The 21,767-nt window shown below is 34.7% G+C and overlaps 1 protein-coding gene and 1 long non-coding RNA gene across 44 annotated transcripts in view; both read right to left on the bottom strand.

The window, feature by feature from the left end:
- The window catches only part of diaph2 (diaphanous-related formin 2), a 716,224-nt gene that overhangs the window by 261,524 nt on the left and 432,933 nt on the right, over nucleotides 1–21,767 (bottom strand). The gene's annotated exons all lie outside the window — the stretch shown is intronic.
- LOC147840886 (uncharacterized) lies at nucleotides 15,321–20,738 on the bottom strand. The gene is made up of 2 exons (XR_015507997.1): nucleotides 16,086–20,738; nucleotides 15,321–16,031 (listed from the first exon to the last, which is right to left on the bottom strand). It is a non-coding gene; the product is annotated as an uncharacterized LOC147840886 (long non-coding RNA).

Raw genomic sequence — 21,767 nt, 5'->3', positions numbered from 1 at the left:
CAAGTTCAAAGGTAGCTTTTGCATTCTCGAAATATAAGCACTAGTTTTTCCTTACAGTTCTAAACCATCTATTGTGTTTTATTGCGCAACTATAGTAATGATAATATTTGTAATATGTTGAATTTGACAGTTGTTTCACAACAACATTAAAATAGTGTAGATTAATGTACGTTTTATATTTAATTTTTTGTCATTTAACATATTATATTTTTTAAAGTAATGCAATAGTTACTTTCCCTGATAATTAGTTACATTTATATTTATGTAACTCAGTTACTATTTGTGAGAAGTAACTAGTAACTAATTACTCTTTTAAAGAACGTGCCCAACACTGTTAATGAATATAAATCTAGGAATGTTTAATTGGTCTTGGTGGCGTAAATCTGCTACTTGCTCCTTTGCTTATTAGTGCAGAGCAAGGCCAAGACAGCATATTCACACATTGATGCTGCAAACATACATGTAGCATACAAGAACTTCCCACAGCAGATCCATACACATATGAAAACAAGCTGCAGATTGCAAATGCAAATGACACTGAGGCATTTGACTGTTGAGGAGCAAGCTCATTGGCTGCTGAGGCAACAGAAACCAATCACCTCCACCATGTATTTGGAAGCATATTGGACAAGACTTTTCGGCCGAATGGAGTTTCATGACAGAACTTTATATAACTATATTTATTTCTAAATCATTTAGTTTCCAAGCTTTTTAAACAACTTGTTAAAATCATGAAATGAAAACTGTGGTATTTTTTCCACAAAACAACAACAACATCAACATGCAGACCATTTGTAGAACCAGCAAAATATTGACAACATGTACTCCATTGCATAATCCGGCCAATCATCAAAGATCTTTCCAGACCGAGAAAGTACTTTAAAAGTTTGTAAAAGTGTGGGTGGAAACGGTCATGTAAATCTACACAGTTTTTTTGGCACAACAACTAACATCTACACATCTGACCATCGGGCTGTCAAAAGTTGACAGAAAGCCTCGCCTGCCAGCTTCTGGCTAGTGAATGAATGCTGATGTTTCATTTAATAGCGGCCAGAGAAGAGATAAACCTCCTATGAAGAACATCTGACAGGAGTCTCTCCCACTGGTGCACTCCATTACGGCCCGTCCTGCGCACGTGGCTCTCTTCCCTAATGATCCGGGATTACTTAAATGATATGCACACCAAAGGATCCATTTATCATTTTAAGATGCAAACAAAGGCGATATATTAATCTAAGCACATCGTGACGTATAATTACCTATTCAAAGGGGTCTCGGAGATCAATAAAGCTTTTAGCCCTGTAAGGCCTTTGTATCCTTTTCAAAGTGAGAAAGCCTTCCAGAGATTATAAAGCAATTGTTTCCAGGTAGGATGAATTGCTGTGAGCTCAGACTGGAGGAGTCACAATTGATTAGTCCATTAGGAAAGCATAATTTAGCCGCTTGCTTTACAGCCCGTTTAGTGGTATTTATCTATTTATCAGAGATGGCGATTGCACACTTTTTTTTTTCTTCTCCGCATCGGACCACACTAGAGGAATCCCAACGAAAAAAGTCCAGCAAATAATCTGTAAATTATTATCAGAATTTCCTGCGGAGTGTTTTCATTTGAAAATGCCACAGTGTTCCAGCATCCATTAGATAAATCGCTTCCAATTTCTCCCTGAGAGATTGGCAATAAATGAGAGCCGACATAGAGACATGCCTCAGCTGCAATCTCCAATATAATACAACACACGCAGCACCTTACAGAGTCTCGCTGCTAAAGATGAGGCAGGAAAAACAAATGGAAAAAAAAAACAAAAAAACATAACAAAACTAGATCCTAAATGCTGCTTTATTTTCTGCTGGAATGACCCTTTCTTTTACGCAGCTGGCTGTCTAAAATCAATATTGGTTTACAAGGATTGGAACAAAAAAACAGAGCACGGGAAAACAAGAAATATAAGCAAACAAACACAGAGGTCTTTCTTTTTCACTTTAACCGAGACAGAACCCACGGCGAGCTTGCACGCCCTTCAGATGTTTGTTGGCGTTTCTTAGGAAGCTGTTGTTTTGTGAACATTAGTAACGCTCCTCTGACTGGTCCCATGTGCACATTACAGAACAAATATGCGCTGAATTTAAAGTCAACACCTTTGCAAATGATCTCCGGTTTGATCTAGAAGCACCACGTGTGAGGATTAAAAACACTGGCGATGGTTACGGTGGAGGTAATCGTAAACGCTCTGGTGCAAGTATCAAAACACGGCCAGTTGGAATTGCCGCCGACACTGCATCCGAATCTTAATGTTGTTTTCTTTATTTAAACAGAATTAAGTTTTGCACCCGCTCAGCCATGGGGTGTTTACCAATCAGCCAGCGCTGAGCTGCTAACGTGCAGAACAGGCGGAGAGATAATGCACTTTAAAGGCTTTGCCATCCGACGCTGACGACCTCAGCATGCGTACTGCATGCCTGCCTCCTCTGATTTCCACAGCTATCACAGAAAACAAGACTTGTAAGGTCTATGTCTTTTAAGAGGGAAAAAAAATCAACCTTATTAAACAGACACTTGCTTCAAACTTTCAACATGTTAACTAACTTTCTGCAAGTTGATCTATTTGAAGTTGCAAATTATATAATAATGATGATGAACTTGCGATGTCTTCATGATGGCACCAATCTGGACTTATTTACCAGTACATCAATCAGTTCATAAATGGAAAAAAAAATATTTAGGCTTTTTCACTTCTTTTTTTTTCCATTTCAGCAAACATAATGAAGAAAAGAAAATATTTATTAGTAATTTACACTCAATTAAAAACCATCTGCCAAGAGCTATTTTAGGTTTTCTCTTTTAACCATGCCGTGTAAAAAATTAAACGCCATTAAATTATGATTTAAGCTGCTGTCAGCCGTAATGAAAATGATACACACATTTTGACAAGACTAAACATGCAATTGCTTATTTTTTTCCCACTTTTTGTAATAAACAGTGGTTCAATATAGATTGCAAACACGCTGTCTTTGTCTTTACACATTTAAACCATTGCTTGAATGGAACTATATATATATATATATATATATATATATATATATATATATATATATATATATATATATATATATATATATATATATATATATATATACTGTCAGTGCTAATAATAGCAGAACTTAAACTGAGAAATTCAATACATATAATGGATACAAATGCATACAAAAACCTCATAACATATTTGCACACTGATTCTGTGTATGTATATGTGGCAAACAAATGAAATGGTTTTCAGAATCAAAATCAACTTCTGTAAATAAATAAATAAATAGAAAGATAAATAAAATAATAATAAATATAAATAAATAAATAAATTAATTAATTAATAAAATACAATTTAAAGAATTAAAATAAAATAAAACCATTTATTGAGCAAATAAAATAAAGTAATAAATAAAATACAATCTGACAAATAAAAAACTATTTAATAAATTAATTAAGATAAAATAAAATAAAATAAATAAAAATAAATAAATAAAATAAAAAAACAAACAAAACAAAACAAAACAAAACAAAACAAACAGATAAATGCTTACTGTTATTTATATCTCGATTTATTAAAGAGCACTTCTGAACTCTTGCTCATCCGATGTGTATGCAGAGAATGAATTCATAAATATATTTTTTTCACCTTAAAACAATGCTCTGTATGACAGTCCTTTAGTGATGTTGAAAGATTTAAGTGGCAGTTATTATTCCCAGACATTCAGTGCTAATCACATCAGCCTAATGGCCAGTGAAGGGAATACCAAATGAGAGCGAATATGTAATGACTGGCGCGAAATCCGAGGCCGCGATAATTGACATGGACATGCAAGGAACATTATATTGGTCTCATTTTCAATGGTCATGTAATAGCAAGGTTCATTTCACGAGAGCCCGAATAATGTCCTGAAAATTACCAGCAATCCAACCACAAGGGTTTTCGTGAACAGCATGTTCAATTGATGCTCAATCTTCTTTGTGAATAACATGTTTGAAGATTCAGATATTTATTAGCTATAGCTGGATGTCTAGGGGAAATAATCAGACAATAAAGACAACTTGACGGCACTTGTTGCTTCATACAAGGACTATTATACTTCCAGTAGAGCCTCATTGGCTATATTTACATATAATGTTTATGCAGATTTTCGAATGAACTGAATGTGTTTACCTGTACACTTATCACTCTACTATGCTTCAAATATCCACCCATATGGGTTTTGAATACATTTTGATTAAAAACTTCAGTTTAAGAAAGATTTGGTTAAACAGATTTATGTAATTATTTTATTTTATTTTAAGGCAGGCTATAGTGTCTGAAAATATAAACATTACTTTTAATTTTGAAAGTTACATTTACTTAAGTGAATGCGAGACTGAAATGTGCATCCCTTATTGCAGTGGTTCTCAACCATGTTCCTGGAGGACAACCAACACTGCATATTTTGAATGTCTTCTTTGTCTGTCACACCCATTACAGGTCTTTCAGGCTGCGTTCGAAATTGCATACATCCATACTATATAGTACGCTAAAAACAGTATGTGAGCCGTGAAGTATGGCCGGATTCAATGAATACAAAAATCTGTATGCGAGAAGTACCTGGATGACCTACTAATCCCGGAGAGATTCTAAAGTGTGCATCCAATGCATGCTGTGCTATCCCATGATGCCCTGCGAGAGAAGCAGTAGTACGGCCGAGTATTACGTTTAAATTCAAATGCTGCACCTTCTAGTAATAGGGGTTTTCGAATGCAGCCTCAGTCTCATACTAATGAGCTGATAATCTGAATCAGGTGATCTGGTTAAGGATACATGGGAAAATGTGCAGAGCTGGTGGTCCCCCAGGAATTAGGTTGACAAACACTACCTTTATATATATATATATATATTTATATATATATATATATATATATATATATATATATATATATATATATATATATATATATATATATATATATATATATATATATATATATATATATATATATATATATAATTTCTAATATAGAATTAATAGCCCCCTTTATTTATTACAATTTATATATATATATATATATATATATATATATATATATATATATATATATATATATATATATATATATATAAACATATCATTTTTTAAATTAATTTTTAAAGTCAAAATTATTAGCCCATTTAAGCTATTTTTTTCGACTGTTATACAATGATTTGCCTAATTAGCCTAACTTGCCTAGTTAACCTAATTAACCTTATTAGGTCTTTAAATGTCACTTTAAGCTGTACAGAAGTGTCTCAAAAATATCTAGTAAAATATTATTTACTGTCTACATGGCAAATATAAAATAAATCAGTTATTAGAAATGAGCTATTAAAACTATTATGTTTTTAAATGTGTTGAAAAAAATCTTCTCTCCGTTAAACAGAAATTCAAAAAATAAATGAATAAATACACAGGGAGACTAATAATACTTTAATGTCTCTTTTTGGTTATTTGTATTTTATAATTAATTCCGTATTTATTTTTGTTTAATTTTTAATTTAAATGTCTAATATTACACTTCTACTGTCTTTATTTCATTTTAATTATATAATTTATTAGGTTAATGTAAACAAAAACATAATTTTCTGTTGGCAACAATATAATTTTACTTTAGATTTGTCTTACAAAACAGTATTTTTAGTCACCCCCCCCAAAAAAAAACCTTCTCCCCTGCTTAAGAAAGTGAAAATCAAAGGAAGGTGCGGACATTTGCGAGTGGCCAAATGTAGCCTGTAATCGTTTATAGGCTGTATAACCAAAAGATTAATTTTAATATTCCAATAGAAGCTTTGAATGTAAATATGAAGTGACAATATGATGTCCTACATGAGAACGGTCAGAATGACCACTATGGTAATTCTATTAGAATTCTGGTAGGTCCAGATGGATAGGAATAGGAAAGCTCCACATTTCACCTTTGATTCGTGTTTAATATGATTATAAGTTTTGTTGGATTAATGTCATCAAAAATCTGTTTACATGGTAGATTCATAATCAGAGTATTGTCTCCATTGTATTAAAATTGGAATTTTGTTGTCCAAGTAAATGTACTTATTTGTTAATATGAACATTTTTCAATCAGACTGAGCATCAATTCTCATATTTGGGCACATGTAAACGTAGCAAATGTGGATTATACCACTGTTGGTAGGAGTAACATCTACAATAATTTGTCTTAAACTGCTGCCACTCAAGTGCAAAAAAAAAAAAAAGAAAAAGAAATACACATGAATGAATGACAGGGCCATGGTAAATCAATCTCATGCGAAGAATTACCAAGAGATGGGTGGGTTGGAACAGGAATAGAGAAGGAGGGCAAGCGTGAGCGTCTGCTGGTGTCTCCACGTCAGCGCTCCGGCAACTTGTTCCGTAATCATTCCCCACTGTGACTGCACTGCTGCTGGAGACGCATGCTGAGAGAGCTAATTAGCACGGCCCTCCACACTGTGTCCGTTCCCCCCTCACGCTCCCCGCAAGCCAAGCTTCCCCACATCCCTTTCACACGTGCGCACGCTCACACTTTCATTAGATGGGGATCAATCATCTGCTCACATTGGGTAATCACAATTTAATTTCATGCATTTCAAATTTTAATTTGTTTATTATTATGCCCCAAACTGTCATTACAGAAAGCCGCTACTGTGCAGGTTTGTTTTCATCTGCCAAGTAAGATCAGCACTGCGCTGAAAGAAAGAGAGGAAGAGATGATCTGGATATATTTCCAATGCAACGAAGGAGCAGACGTCTGAGGTTAAAGGTCTGTGTGATTCAGCTCATGGAAAATGACAAACAAATGAGCTGGGCCAAAACATAGAGAGCTGCCTACAGAAGCGGTATTTTAAGACACAAGCACACTGCTGATGAAAAGCCACCCAAAATTAATTTGAGCACAAATGTAACCCTGCAAGCAAGCAGAAATTCATATGTTTGCCGATTATGAGGTGCAAAGTGTAACAATTTTACATTCAAATATTCAAAAAAAAAAAAAAAAAAAAAAAAAAAAACACCACAGGATGTTCTGTATTTTGTTGACCTGCATTAAAAAACTTTTGGTCACAAAAACTTTTTAATAACTGAAATAATATAATAAAAATCTCTAATTAAAATCTAAAATTACAAACGTCAAAATAAAATAATAACCAAAATTAATCAATTATCAAAAATAATAAATGTTTTCAGAATTAATTAGCACTGATTGATAAATATATGTATATGACACACAGTATGCTGATGTGTGTATATGTAAATATATATATATATATATATATATATATATATATATATATATATATATATATATATATATATATATATATATATATATTATTCTGAAAAATTTGTATTAGGACACATGTTCTACCCGGGATTTAAATAGTTGCTCCCTTTTATATTTTATATTTATTAAATATATATTTTTATTAAACAATTTTTTATTATTATTATTCTCTTAGGGCAGCACAGTGGCTCAGTGGTTAGCACTGTCGCCTCACAGCAAGAAGGTCGCTGGTTTGAGTCCCGGCTGGGTTAGTTGGCATTTCTGTGTTTCTGTGTTTTGATACTATATTGTCAAAGAAAACATACAGGACTTAGTATCAACCTCTGCATGAACATGACTGTTGACCTGAGTGATCTGACATGATTCAGCAGTCTATGTGTGTTTGTTAAAACATACATAATGTCACAATAAACCGGATAAATTGATGAAAGATGTAACTAAACATATCTTATGCCTCTTCAAAGTGGAGATGAATAAATGTGTGATCTGTAAATCTTGCGTTTTGCATCATAAGGCGAGTTTAAAACATGCATCATGCTGTTGTTGCCCAGTAACACACAGTAAACAATTTAGCGCTCCTGTTTTGAAAAATAAAACTCACACATACATAGTATGTGAAATATACGCTTAAAATAACTAAGGGTCATCAGTCCTGTATTAATGAATGACATTTGGCTGATCAAACACAGCCTGCGGTGTGCGTATTAATAATGTCAGAGGTGTTTTTTATGATCTCAGAGCTGCATTTGAGTTAGTGTGCTCTTAATGACATAGCTGCTCATCAGGTCTGGACGAATGACCTATAGTAGGCAAACATGCAAATGCAGAAGGCATGGCGCATGAGTCTCATCACAGTTTGTTTTGTCTTCTGATTGACTTGTTGTCAACTGGGATTTTACACTGAGGGTCACAATATGCCCATTTCCATACAATGATCCTTTATTATACTACTATGCCCTTGGTATACCCAGATTTTCATTATAGAGCTCCTTTAATACTGAAAAGATTATGACACAACTAATGTATATTAGCTTTCATAGCAACAAATATTGATATTATGTTAATTATATAGTTTAATCTTCTGCTTTTTCATTTATCAGCTGCAAGAAAGAAAAAAAGTCATTTCAACAAAATGACTCGGTGTTATTATCGCTCTAGATGTGATGTAAACGTTTCTGTTTCCTACAGATAGATTCAGTTACAGATTCTATATATCCTTGGTGTGAATGGCCTTTCAGAAGACACAATGTAGCCTTATGTTAGAAATAAGTGAAAATGCAAGCTAATCTGTCTTTATTTGTATCTTGTAAGACATAAAGAGGGTGAATAAGGTAAGTACAGTGCAAAAAAAAAAAAAATGGAAAAAGCATTGACCCTTTAAGAGGTGAAAAACAGAGGTTTAAGGTGATTAACCAGTGATTAATTTTATCTGACAAAAACGGTGAGCTGATTAGCACGGTGAGGAGAAACCTATTGACATAATGGAAACAGAGCACAGGGTGGCCAAAAAAAAACAACCAACCGTTCTCCCAGCAGTGGACAGCACGGTGTGAGAGAGACGGAGAGAGAGAAAGAAGGAGAGAGATTTCTATCAAATTAGTGAAGCGGCTATTCTTTGGCACGTACCACATCACTTATGTCAGCTTCTCTGGTAATCTTGTTTGAAATTGAATAATCTAATTTACTTTAAGTCATGATGTTCCACTAATTTTCCAGTCTAGGCACTTCCATTTCGTTCCTCCCATGCGTCTTTTCGCTTGTTCTTGTATGCCTCTGTGATTACGCTGATGTTTGTTACTCTCACACTGAGCCCAGACATTGATGAATCAGGGATTTCTCTTAGCAATGCTGGCTTACAGTGCTTTGTTTTGACAAGAGTACAAACGCACGCACGCACGCACGCACGCACGCACGCACACACACACACACACACACACACACACACACACACACACACACTTAACAATTTCATGAATATGCAGTGCTGTTAATGAGAAAGTGCATAATGTTAATTTGAAATAATAATAATAGGTGTCACATTAGCGCAGTGGGCAGCACAATTGCCTCATCCCATGAAGGACGCTGGTTCGAGCCCCGGCGGTCAGTTGGCATTTCTTTGTTTGCGTGTTCTTCCTGTGTTCTCGTGGGTTTCCTTCGGGTAGTCCGGTTTCACCCACAGTCCAAAGACATGCACTACATATATAATATATATATATATATATTTTTTTTTTTTTTAATGATCCTTCATGTATTTATTTTACTATTGGGCATTATTTATTATTATTATTATTATTATTATTATTATTATTATTATTATTATTAATAATAAATATAAACATAAATATAAATATAAATATAACAGAATAAATAATAATAATAAACTAACAGAATAAATACAATGGATCATGTAATATCAATATTTAAAACAAACAAACAAATAAATAAATAAATAAATAAATAAATAAATAAATAAATAAATAAATAAATAAATAAATAAATAAATAAATAAACATTAATTTTGTTATATTATGCAAAAATAAATAAACAAATTGTTTTACATTTGGAAGATAAATATTTAGCAGTTCACAGAAACAAACTAAAATGGTGTTAAACCCAAACACATTAGAGATGTTCAAGCTTAAATTGTCTCAAAAATTCTCCACAGTTGTTTATACAATAACATTTACTTGTTTCATTTACATTTACAATGATTTACTTTACCCATAATCAAAATGTCAAAATAAATTTTTGGAAAAAGCAAACAGTTTGATACCCATTCCGGTTCATTTTAGAACATGAAAGAAGTAGAAGCTATCATAACCCAGTCAGGCAGTTATCTGCTAACAATCTCATAATGGCCAAATATTTACTGATCCCAGTGCACCACTATCAGGTTGTACTATCAAGACAGGAAAACCCAGACAGTAATTGTATTGTGTCAGTCTGGCTCTGTAGCTTCTACATGGGGAAGTTCAGCCTCGGCTCAGAGATGACGCTTCTGAATACAGCAGAAGCGATGAGGCACAACAAGCATCAGGTGCCCATCATTAAATGCTGCCAGCAAGCCTTGTTGTGGTACCTTTTGGCCACCCGTTCCTGTCACGAGCCCGGACTCGGGCTGCCAATAAGAGAGCCTATGCGACCGATTGGAAAATGTCATTTACAAACACAGCCCACACTGTTGTCAGGATAAGCATGGTGAGTCACAGCTTTTGAAATATTCATCATGCTAAAGCTATTACAGTCCTAATTGAATTGTTCCCTCACTGCGATAATGCAAAAGGGGCTCTTCTCTACCGATACTATAATTTGTATTCATCCAAAATTTCAGAAGAATCTCTTTATGAGCATACAGTCAATGCTAATGTGTGAAATTGGTTCCTTTTTTTTCCCATTAAGGTGCGATGTCAGTGTGTCTGGAAATACTCCGTCATTTTAAAAACTCCATCCTTGACAAAGATACAAGCTTTGAAGAAATAGAGAAAGATGGCCTGTCTAGTTAGTAGACATGAACGTACCCAATCGGCCCGTTTCAATATTCGCTGAAGTATGCCGAGGAGTTCCGCAGAATAACAATCAACCTCCATCGAGACATCCGAAAGATATAAATCCTCAAGAACAATTAGCTAATAACAGACATGAGAGGCAAGGGGGACCTGGAAATCTCAGACCACCTAAAGGACTGTCATCTCTGATTGCTCAATTACACGTTTTGCCAAAGGACCTTCAGTTTACAGGCATTGATTGTGCATAGATCTTCGCAGCAGTAATTTGTGTGTGTTTTTTAGACAAAGAAACTATGGAAAAGTCACACTCCAGCACACGGCAGCTGAGGGGCATGGCAGAAGAAAGAGATAGCGAGACGCTCCTGGCGACTGGCGTACTTTGCCTAGCAATGGCAGGCAGCCTGGACTGGAACGGTAGCCAGTAGACTAATCTAAAAGCTCAGAGCCTGCCATGAGGCAAGTTTGCTTAGTAAGAATGACAAGTGAAAATCAGAGAGCCCCGGGCTACACCTCTGGCAGTTTTAGGGTGGGGAGTGAGGAACCTCAGGGAGTTCATTTGTCCGTGAGCTCACCATCCATGCCACATCTATGAGAAAGACAAGCTGCGCTAGGAGAATCCCTAACAAGCTGAGACATGACGAAGAGACAACCTATATGAGGGAGAATATCCTTATTTTCAAGCTATAGTTCACTTTTTAGTTCTGTATATCTACAAGTTGCCAGTTAGAGAACTTGACTTAAATATCACAATCCCACTACTGATACCATGAGCAAAAAAAAAAAAAAAAAAAACTAAAATAGGAGGACACTTGAAATCTTTCCTCTAACTGGCATGTCACCACTCTACAGTTTATATCTAACTGTATGACATGGCAGTCAGTACTGTATAGGTACAGTTGAAGTCAGAGCTATTAGCCCCTCTGAATTATTAGCCCCCGTTTATTTTTTCCCTAATTTCTGTTTAATGGAGAGCAGATTTTTTTCAACAAATTTCTAAACATGATAGTTTTAATAACTCATTTATAATAATCGATTTTTTTTATCTTTGCCATGATGACAGTAAATAATATTTTAGTAGATATTTTTCAGGACACTAAAGACTTAACTAGGTTAATTAAGTAAACTAGGCAGATTAGGGTAACTGGGCAAGTTATTGTATAGCCATGGTTTGCTTTGTAGACTATAGAAAAAAAAATATAGCTTCAAGGTAAAATATAGCTTAAAATGTTTTTTTAATATTATTTATTTATTAAAAACTGCTTTCATTCAAGCTGAAATAAAACAAATAAGACTTTCTCCAGAGGAAAAAAAAATATTATGAGACATTTCCTTGCTCTGTTTAACATCATTAGGGAAATCTTTGTATAAGAAAAAAATTCACAGAGGGGCTAATAATTTTGACTTCAACTGTATATGGTGAGCTAATTTATGACATTGCAATGCTATCGCGTCAAATAGTGACTAACCTGTATAGATTTTTATAATCTCATTCGTACAATTCAGTCAGGTTTGCACATCCCACAATGATGTTTGGGTTTAGGGGCGTGGTTTGGTGCCACGCCTCTTTTAAAAAAAATGTTATAAATGAAGGTAAATATGAATATGAATTCATATGAATTAGCCATTTAACGGAAGGCAAATAAACTGAAAAAACATAAAAAGTTAAATTTCCTCGTGAGATCAGGCTGGATATTCCAAATCGCAAGAACAAATTAAATTAAATTAAATTAAATTAAATTAAATTAAATTAAATTAAATTAAATTAAATTAAATTAAATTAAATTTAATTAAATTAAATTAAATTTAATTTAATTTAATGTTTTACGCAATGGATACCTAGCTGCAACCCATCACTAGAAAGCATCCATACAGACTCATTCACACGCATACATACAGTCAATTTTAGCATACCCAATTCACCTATACCACATGTCTTTGGACTTGTGAGAGAAACGGGAGCACCCGGAGGAAACCTACGTGAACACGGGGAGAACATGCAAACTCCACACAGAAATGCCAACTGACCCAGACGGGGCTCAAACCAGCGACCGTCTTGCTGTGAGGCGAACGTGCCACCCACTGCGTCACCACGTCGCCCTTAATTAATTCAGTTAAAATTTACTTGTATAGTGCATTTCATAATATTTATCATTTCAAGGCAGCTTTACAAAGTGTCTGCATTATTTAATTATCAATCACAATCATACAATTTAATAAGTTGTGAATAGGGTGCATTATATAAACCCAGTTAACCTGCAGTTGCACAGTATAGTGAACCTTCCAAAAAAGTGATGTCTATGTGTAGAATATTAATATGAAATATATAAATGGTGGCACGGTGGCTCTGTGGTTAGCCCTGTCATCTTACAGCAAAAAGGTTGCAATAGTTTTAGTCTTGGTTTGGGCCAGTTGGCATTTCTGTGTGGAGTTTGCATGTCCTCCCCATGTTAGGGTTGGTTACCTTTGGGTGCTCCAGTTTCTCCCACAGTCCAAAGACATTTGCTAGCGATGAATTGGATTAACTAAATTTGGCGTAGTCTATGAGTGTGTGTGAATGCAAGAGTGAATAGGTTTTTCCCAATACTGGGTTCCAACTGGAAGGGTGTGTAATACATGTGCTAGAATAGTTGCTGGTTCATTTTGCTGTGGTGACCCCATTAAAATATGGAACTAGGTCGAAAGAAAATGATTGAATGAAGAAGACATGAATATGAAATATGTTGATGCTACTGTCACACCCAGTTCATGTAAAGAATATCTGAAAATCAGATTTGCTGTCAGATCAGATGTTGTCCGGCTACATGTCAGCGATATCAAGTTATTTTTAGTTTTTACAAAATAAAATCTCCTACCTTTGAAACTTCCTGCCTTGTCTGCTAATACCATTAACTTTTTAATCGAACAAGCAAATGTGGTGGCGCACACTGGAAATCAATTCATTATGAATGAAGTGCAAAAAAGAATTAAGAGCGTGCAGCATTTATGAGCTTTTTTATGAGTTTTTTAAGAGTTATGCTGTCAATTTGTAAGTCAAGATCCAAAAAGTACCAATAAAATCCATAAGTGGTTCAAGCTGGGAATGATTTGAATGCAGGTATAATATTTATTCTTTTAATCAGGAGCAGTTTCTATATCTTGCATTGAAAGTTACAGCATTCAGTATATGTGCGTATACCCCTCACAAATCTCTCATTTAAACGAAGGATGCTTTAAAATAACATAATTGTGCATAAACATTAGATTAGTCAGTACTGAAGCAAAATCTGGAGCTAATTTGACAAAAGAATTATGATAACGGTGCAAAAATTGGTAGCAAAAACAAGCAAAAACAAGATAAACAAACAAAAATATAAAATTCTGTTTCAATTTTGTAGTTTGTAATTTGTTTTGAAATATTTCATATTAATTGTATTATTTTTCGATTTCTAAAGTTGTTCATTGACTACAATATTATTTTAATAAAACATATACCTTTTAATATTTAACATCTACCTGTTTAATAAACTATTTTGTTCAAAATGGATGTTTGTTATTTCCTAAATATATTACATATAATCACTGATAAATAGATAAAAAAAATATTCATTTTCAAAAAGTAGTGCACTCATTTAAGCTGAGCACTGTACACAACCTGACAAATGTCTTGTCGACTATCCAAGTTTTAGGAACTACAAATAATTACTTGACTTCTAGCTGATCATTTGGTATCAGAAGTGGCTTATATGAAAGGCAAAGGCCTCATCCTCAAAGGTCCAGAGCACCTTCACCTTCTTTGCTTAAAATACAGTAGTGTCAACTGAACAGCTATAACATGTTTAGTAAAGTGGCAACATAAAAAAATAACTATGGTAATACAAAAATAAAAAACGCCAACTTCCAAACAAGTGCCAAAATCATTATAAACTTTTCTGACATCTCTACTGCAAAGTACCATGCTTAAACAAGCCCAAAAGCAGAGAATAAATCCAGATTTAATGAATATTATCTGTAATTTAACACCTTTTCATGCTTGTAGCTTTGAAAGGGGCTTTGCTGTGGAGTAAGCCTTTTCCCACATGGTTGATTTCATTTGAAGTTGCCATAATCTTTGTGTGCATTCCTCTGAGTCTACCTTTCCTGAAATATGTCAAATGCTTGCTACAGAAGTTACTTTTTTGAAAAGTATATGACAGGGAGTCAAGAATCCACAACAGAAGGTTACTTTCTACACTCACACATACTTCTGTAAGATTAAAGTTAACTGAAGCTTAAAAAGAGCCAAGATGCCTTGTGTGTCTCTTAGAGATGATGGTCAAAGCTACTGCATCTTCATAGATGAAAACGCGCTTCAGCCATGGCCAAAAATAAAAAAATAAAAAATTAATAGATGAAAAAAAAAGACATGGCTTGGGCCATTTATACAGTTGAAGCCAAAATTATTAGTCCTTCTGTGATTTATTTATTTTTATTTTTTTCAAATATTTCCCTAATAATGTTCAGCAGAACAAGGTTTTTTTTTTTTTTGTTTTTTGTTTTTTTTTGTTACAGTATTTAGTAATTTTTTTTTCTGGACTTAATAAAGACTTATTTGGAAAAAAAACAACATTTTAAGGTCAATATTATTAGCCCCCTTAAGCAGTGGGTCCCACTGCTTAATCCCAATGGAGGTTGCGAGTCACTGGTATTGTTATTTTGGTTTGATTATTGCGGTTGCCAGATTTCCAATTATTTACAGTGTTTTCGTAAAGGGAAATGCGTTAAATAAGTTATGGCAAGTTACTGACGTGCATTGATGTTATATGTATTATGTTCTTTAAAAAAGCGGGAATATCATATATAAAGGATAAAGGGAACAAAGCCACACCACACGCAACAACTTAATCTTTCATAGTTAAATGAAGTTAATAAAAAGCACACAACATTTTCACGTTAGAAAACGTCTTTATGCGGGAATGTAAGTGATTTGATAATGTGCTGCAACAGCCACTTTAAAACCGAGATCAATGGATCAAATTTTGATGCTTTCGCCGTTGAAGCTGAAAAGGCAGAGAACACTGTCATTAGCACCAAAGTTCACTCTAGCCACCTCATGGCAAAGATGAAAGAAATTAGTTATTATAAATTAATTGATAAAACTATTTTGTTGTGAAATTGGTGAAAAATCTACAGAGGAGCTAATAATTCAAGAGGGCTAATATATAAAATAACTATATACACAACTATATAACGGGAAAAAAAACTCTTGTTACCACATATTTAAGATTAAGAATGACTAAATGTTTGAGAAATGTAGTTAAGCCTCAGTATTTGAATTAAAACATACTTTACCAGAAAACTGCCAGCATTTGAGCTTCGAATAAGTAAATAAGAAAGCTAACTTCTCCATCAACCCACCACAAACTGCTAATCTCACTGGAGGTGGTGACTATGGTTGGCTGTTTCCTTCCCAACACCAGATGTTTAAGTAAAACAGAAGAGTTTAAACACAGCAGTGATTTTTCAAAGCAGTTCTGAGCTAACAACCGCGTTAACATGTGAAAACCTTCTAGAAAATGCAAATGAGATGTACAGCTGGTACCAAGTGTGACTGTGTGAGTCTCGGATCACAGGTCAAGTCCGCGGACGGCCCTCCCTGATGAGCTCGTTAGCAAGCTGAGGTCTGCCATGCGGGGGGCCATTTACTTGACTGAACTGATTGAGAATGTGGGCATTTCCCTTTGTCCATCAATAACTGCCCAATCAGTGGCGAAGCGAAAAAGCTGTCCGCACTGCAGGCACTTCACTAATGTTCCGTAAATCTGAGTCTATGAATGCCATATTACTGAATCATTTGACAGCTCAAATAAGGAAAGACCAAAAAAGAAAGAATAGTGGGAAAGAGGAAAAAGATGAAAGAAAAGGTGGGCAAAAAAAAAAAACATTTTGAAGGCAGGTGTGTTGAATCTTTACACTGCTGAAATAAATAAGTCATTTGAAAAAAAAAGCTAGAAAAAAGTCTATCATTATAATACTTAAATTAACAAAAGAAAGGGTAAAAGAAAGAAAAGATAGTCCCATTTCTATTCCGGGGTCGCCACAGCAGAATGAACAGCCAACTTATGCAGCAACTGTTTTTCGCATTGAATGCCCTTCCAGCTGCAACCCAACACTGGTAAACAACCATACACATTCATTCATACACAACGGCCAATTTAGTTAACCCAATTTACCTATACAACATGTCTTTGGACTTGTGTGAGAAACCGGAGCAACCAGAGGAAACCCACATGAACAAGTGTGAGGAAATTTCTCACAGAAACGCCAACTGACCCAGCCAACGATAGAAGAACGTAAAAGAATAATAAGAAATGAAAAAAATTATTAAACATAAAGAAAGATAGAGGTTTGAAAATGCAAAGAATCAAGGAAGAATGATTCTGATCAGAAGAATCTGATTAAAACGCTGAAAAAAGGGTAAAAATGAAAAAGGAAGGTAGGAAGGAAATAAGTAAGAAAGGTACAACATAAGAAAGGAAGGTAGGAAATAAGAAAGGAAGGAAGGAAGGAAGACAAAACTGAATTAGTAGAATGATCAAATAAAGAAATTGGAAACAAAAAAATCAGTGAAATTAGGCAAGAAACAACAAAAAATTCTGAAAAAATTAAGGAAATAAGAAACAAATTAATAAAACAATTAAAAAGAAAGAAAGGAAGGAAGACAGGAAGGAAGGAAGGAAGAAAGAAAGGAAGACAAAACTGCAAAAGTAGAATGTTCAAATAAAGAAATTGGAAACAAAACAAAATGTGAAATAAGGCAAAGGCAAGAAACAACAAAAGAATGGAAGACGACGTATCTGGGAAGAAACATGGAAAAATAAAGCAAATAAGAAACAAAGGAATTATATAATTAAAAAAGAAGGAATAAAGGGATTAAGGGGAAGAAATGAAGGAAGATTGGAAGGGAAAATTTGAAAAAACAGATTAATGACAGAAGGAAGGAACACAAGTCTATCATTAGAATATTCAAACTAACAAAATGAAAGACTAAAAGAAAGAAAAGACATGAGAATGGAAAAGAGAAATAAGAAATGAAGAAAATGTATAAAACATAAATGAAGAAAGAGGTATGAAAATGCAAAGAATCAAGGAAGAATGCAAGAAACTGATTAAAATGCTAAAAGTAATGATATAAAGGGTGAATATGAAGAAGGAAGGAAGGAAATAAGTAAGGAAATAAGAAAGGGAAGAAGCAAAAAAGAAGGAAGGAAGGAAGAAAGAAAGAAAGGAGGGAAGAAAAAGGAAGAAAGGAAGGAAGGAAGGAAAGAAGGAAAAAAATAAGGAAGGAAGAAAGGAAGGACAGAAATAAGGAAGGAATGAAATAAGGAAGTAAGAAATTAAGAAAATAGGGAAGAAAGGAAGGAAATAATGAATGAAGGATGAAAATAGAAATATGAAAGGAAAAAAGAAGGAAGGAATGAAGGAAGGAAGTAAGGAAGGAAGGAATGATGGAAGGAAGGAAGGAATGAAGTAGCCTAAAATAAGTACTCAACATTCCAATGAATGCCAACGTGCACAGATTGTGGTCATGGTTATTTGTCTGCTTTATATCACACAGCACAGAGTTCTAGTGTAGCGATGTCTACCCTGTCGGCACCAGACGACAGAACTCAGCACATGTTAGTCCGCTACTGTGAGACCCAAGGACAGGCTTTACGCCGAGGTCACAGAAAATACAGCCAAGCGAAGAGCTCAGATGGCCACTGTATCCTCTCTCACTCCAATGCCCATGCTCAGGGCAGGGTCACCCATCAGAGGTGTCCTCCCTCTGGGCCATAACACCATCCAACACAAACATAGAAGAAGAAAAAATGAGAGAGAGAAAAACACAGCCACCTAACATCCATGTCACCACCCACCCCCCACATTTAAACATCTAAATGACAAAACATCTAGTACAACATTAAACCTGTTATACCAACCAAAGACTAAACTGAATCTAGAACTACTTAGGAGCAAATGTGTAGTGAAGGCAAACAACTATAACAGAAGGATGACAGAAAGAGGTGAAGGAGGTTCAGTATTAGCAAACTTAAACTTCACCTTGTTCTTTTAATCCATCGCCAATTTGCAAGCTAGCATACTTCCGGTAAAAGCGAGAGGTTTCAATGTTTAAGAGTAGTCATGTGGTGCTACTGAGGTGTTTTAGAGAGTGGTGTAAAAGCGGAAATTGATTAAAGGTCCGGTGAAGTGCTTTGAAATTTTTTTTTTTTACTCAAAGTTTGACGTAATCTCAACTGAAAAAAAAAAATGAGGAGAGAGTGGAACAGAGTTGCAACAACCAATAGCGTTTTGCTTCATTACAGCTTTGTCAGTGAGAGTGATTGAGCTCAAGTGCATCAAATAAGAAGCATCTTGAAGGGGGCGAGGCATGCCAGATACTAGAAAGCATTTGATTGGTCAAGAATACTTCCCAAAAGTCATTATACTTTGAACGGCATCTGCTGCTTATGTTAGTCTGTTTTTATTATCCCAAGGTTCCCATAATCCTAGACCAGGCCGTATCCTAAGCAGCTGCTGTGGTTATGGAGGAGTGGAAACTGATTCCTATATGGTCGCAATGTAAGACAAGTCTTCGCATTGATCCTGAAGGGCCAGCATGTACGCCACCTGCTGGTGACCTCTCCTCCTGCAGCTTCTTCACGATGGACGTCCAGCTTTCTCCAGCCTATGTAGCTTAGATTGCAGCTGTCCACAAGAAGTTTGGCCATAGGAGAAATGGTCTTGCCCAACTGAGCCTGGTTTTTCTCAAGTTTTTTTTCCTTCACTTTCGTCAATTTGTGAAGTTTGTTCCTTGCCGCTGGCGCCACTGACTTGCATGGTTCAGGACTTGTAGAGCTGCGCATTGATGGATTTGCTCTTCAGTGTTTGTACTTTCAGCAGTTAATATTGAACCACACTGAACTGAACCAAACTTCTATGTTAAGCTGCTTTGACACAATCTACACAGTAAAAGCACTATAGCAATAACGAAGAATTGAATTGAATTGATGAGAAACTGACATGTGGTGAAATAAAAAAAAAAGTAAAAATGTTAATCCATTAAGGCGGAAATGACAAACCTCAAGCTTTACATATTTATATCTGTTTTATATCTTCTGAGCGCAAATTTTGTTATTGTTTTGTGCCACACTATCTTATAGAATTCTTTAAAGACTAAAATACTGATACTAACTTCTAAAAAAATGTTTTAATTAAATTGGACCTTTAAAGAGTAAAAAAGAGTATTTTGTTTCATGTTGAAAGGAGTTTTTCGCCATCCAACCATCTGTGGCAGCGATGCATGATGATTTTAGAAAGTCTTTCTATTTCTGTGACACGGCAGAAAAACAGTACACTACTATGACAAAGATCACCTCATATACATATTATGGGCTTTGTTCAGTCATACATGCAACCAATGTGAGTCAGGAGCAGAAAGTTTACCTCAAATTATAAAAAAAATAAAATAACTAGCAGACTGTTTAAAAAATGAAAGTCAGAACTTAGACCAATAACATCAGTCCCCAAGTAGCCTATTGATAGGGCCAGACAAAAAATCTGTGGATTTATGTGGAATGATTTTAGGAGTATCGTAGGTAAAAACTTAAAATTAAAATTAAAATTTAAGTTAAATTATTAACTTAAAATTAAAAATAATACATTTTTTTAACATTTATTAGATGTTTAACATGCAAATCCAATTAGATTTGCTTATTTGATAAATAAACCTAATTACTCATATTAACATTTTCATATTAGTCATTCATAATACTGAAATTCATTTAAAACAGAACAAACATAAATTTGCACATATTTACACAAGTAAATAAATAGACTCAATGAATGACTAAAAATCTGGGCCTTCCTATTAATAATGTTAAAAAGGTTTCATATGCATTACTTAGATTACCATTTCATTGGGAGAGCAGTGGCTGGTTTTAAATGTTTCTGTCATGCTGTGTCATATTTAGTGCAGACATAAAAATTGCTTGTTGCTGAAATCTTGTCACTTCACATATTGTTAAAATACATTGTTAAACTGTTACATTAAATTACTGCAGTTATTTACTTATTTATTTATTTTCGGAAAAAAAAATCTCGCTGTTGAACACTACTTAAGTAGCTTTCGGAAACAGGTTTGCAAAAGACTGAAAATCGAGGAAAATAAGAAGAAGCGTTTAGCTATGCCACAACTGGCTTCAGCTTAAACCCCTGTGGTTGGGACACCTGTGTCCCAGCAGCATCTGGGATGCCTCCGAATAGATGACAAGGCCAGCGAAGAGATGTAACTAAGAGTGACGGTGTAGTTCTGGCTGCCTGGGAACAGCGGCAGGGGGGTGGCTGTCTTTCATAGCAGGACCAAATGGCTTCGCCGTCCAAATCAGCTTGTAAAACACACAGCCAGATGTCCATCTTACATACACAACAACAGCAGTTAAAGCTTTCATACGCATTCTGGTAACAGTTAAAATGATCTCAGTAGGGAGGCTTACCTGCCAGCTCTATAAATAACATGTGGAAAAACAAACTCAAATTAATACAGTATGTACAATTCTGAAGAAAACTGTCAGTTGGTGTAGAACTGTCAGCTTATATTTTTTCTTTAACCATCTCCAATCACAGAACTCAGAGATTAATAGCGCACCTGTTATAGGCATACTAATTTCATTGCAAACTCAGCCTTACGTAAATGTCAATTTATTTATTTATTTATATAGCACTGTTGAACACAACCAAAGGCTGACCAATGCGCTGCAAAATACAAATCACAAAGAGAATATGCAATTATAGCTAAAACAAACAATTCTCACTGATAAAATGCCAAATCAAAAAAGACAAGTTTTCAACCTAGATTTACATTTACATTTACATTTAGTCATTTAGCAGACGCTTTTATCCAAAGCGACTTACAAATGAGGACAAGGAAGCAATTTACA

This window comes from Danio rerio, chromosome 14 (assembly GCF_052040795.2).
Source record: "Danio rerio strain M-AB ecotype USA chromosome 14, GRCz13ab, whole genome shotgun sequence".
NCBI classification, from domain to species: Eukaryota; Metazoa; Chordata; class Actinopteri; order Cypriniformes; family Danionidae; genus Danio; species Danio rerio.
Note: the sequence above shows the minus strand (reverse complement) of the source record. Positions and strands in the feature narration are given on the sequence as shown.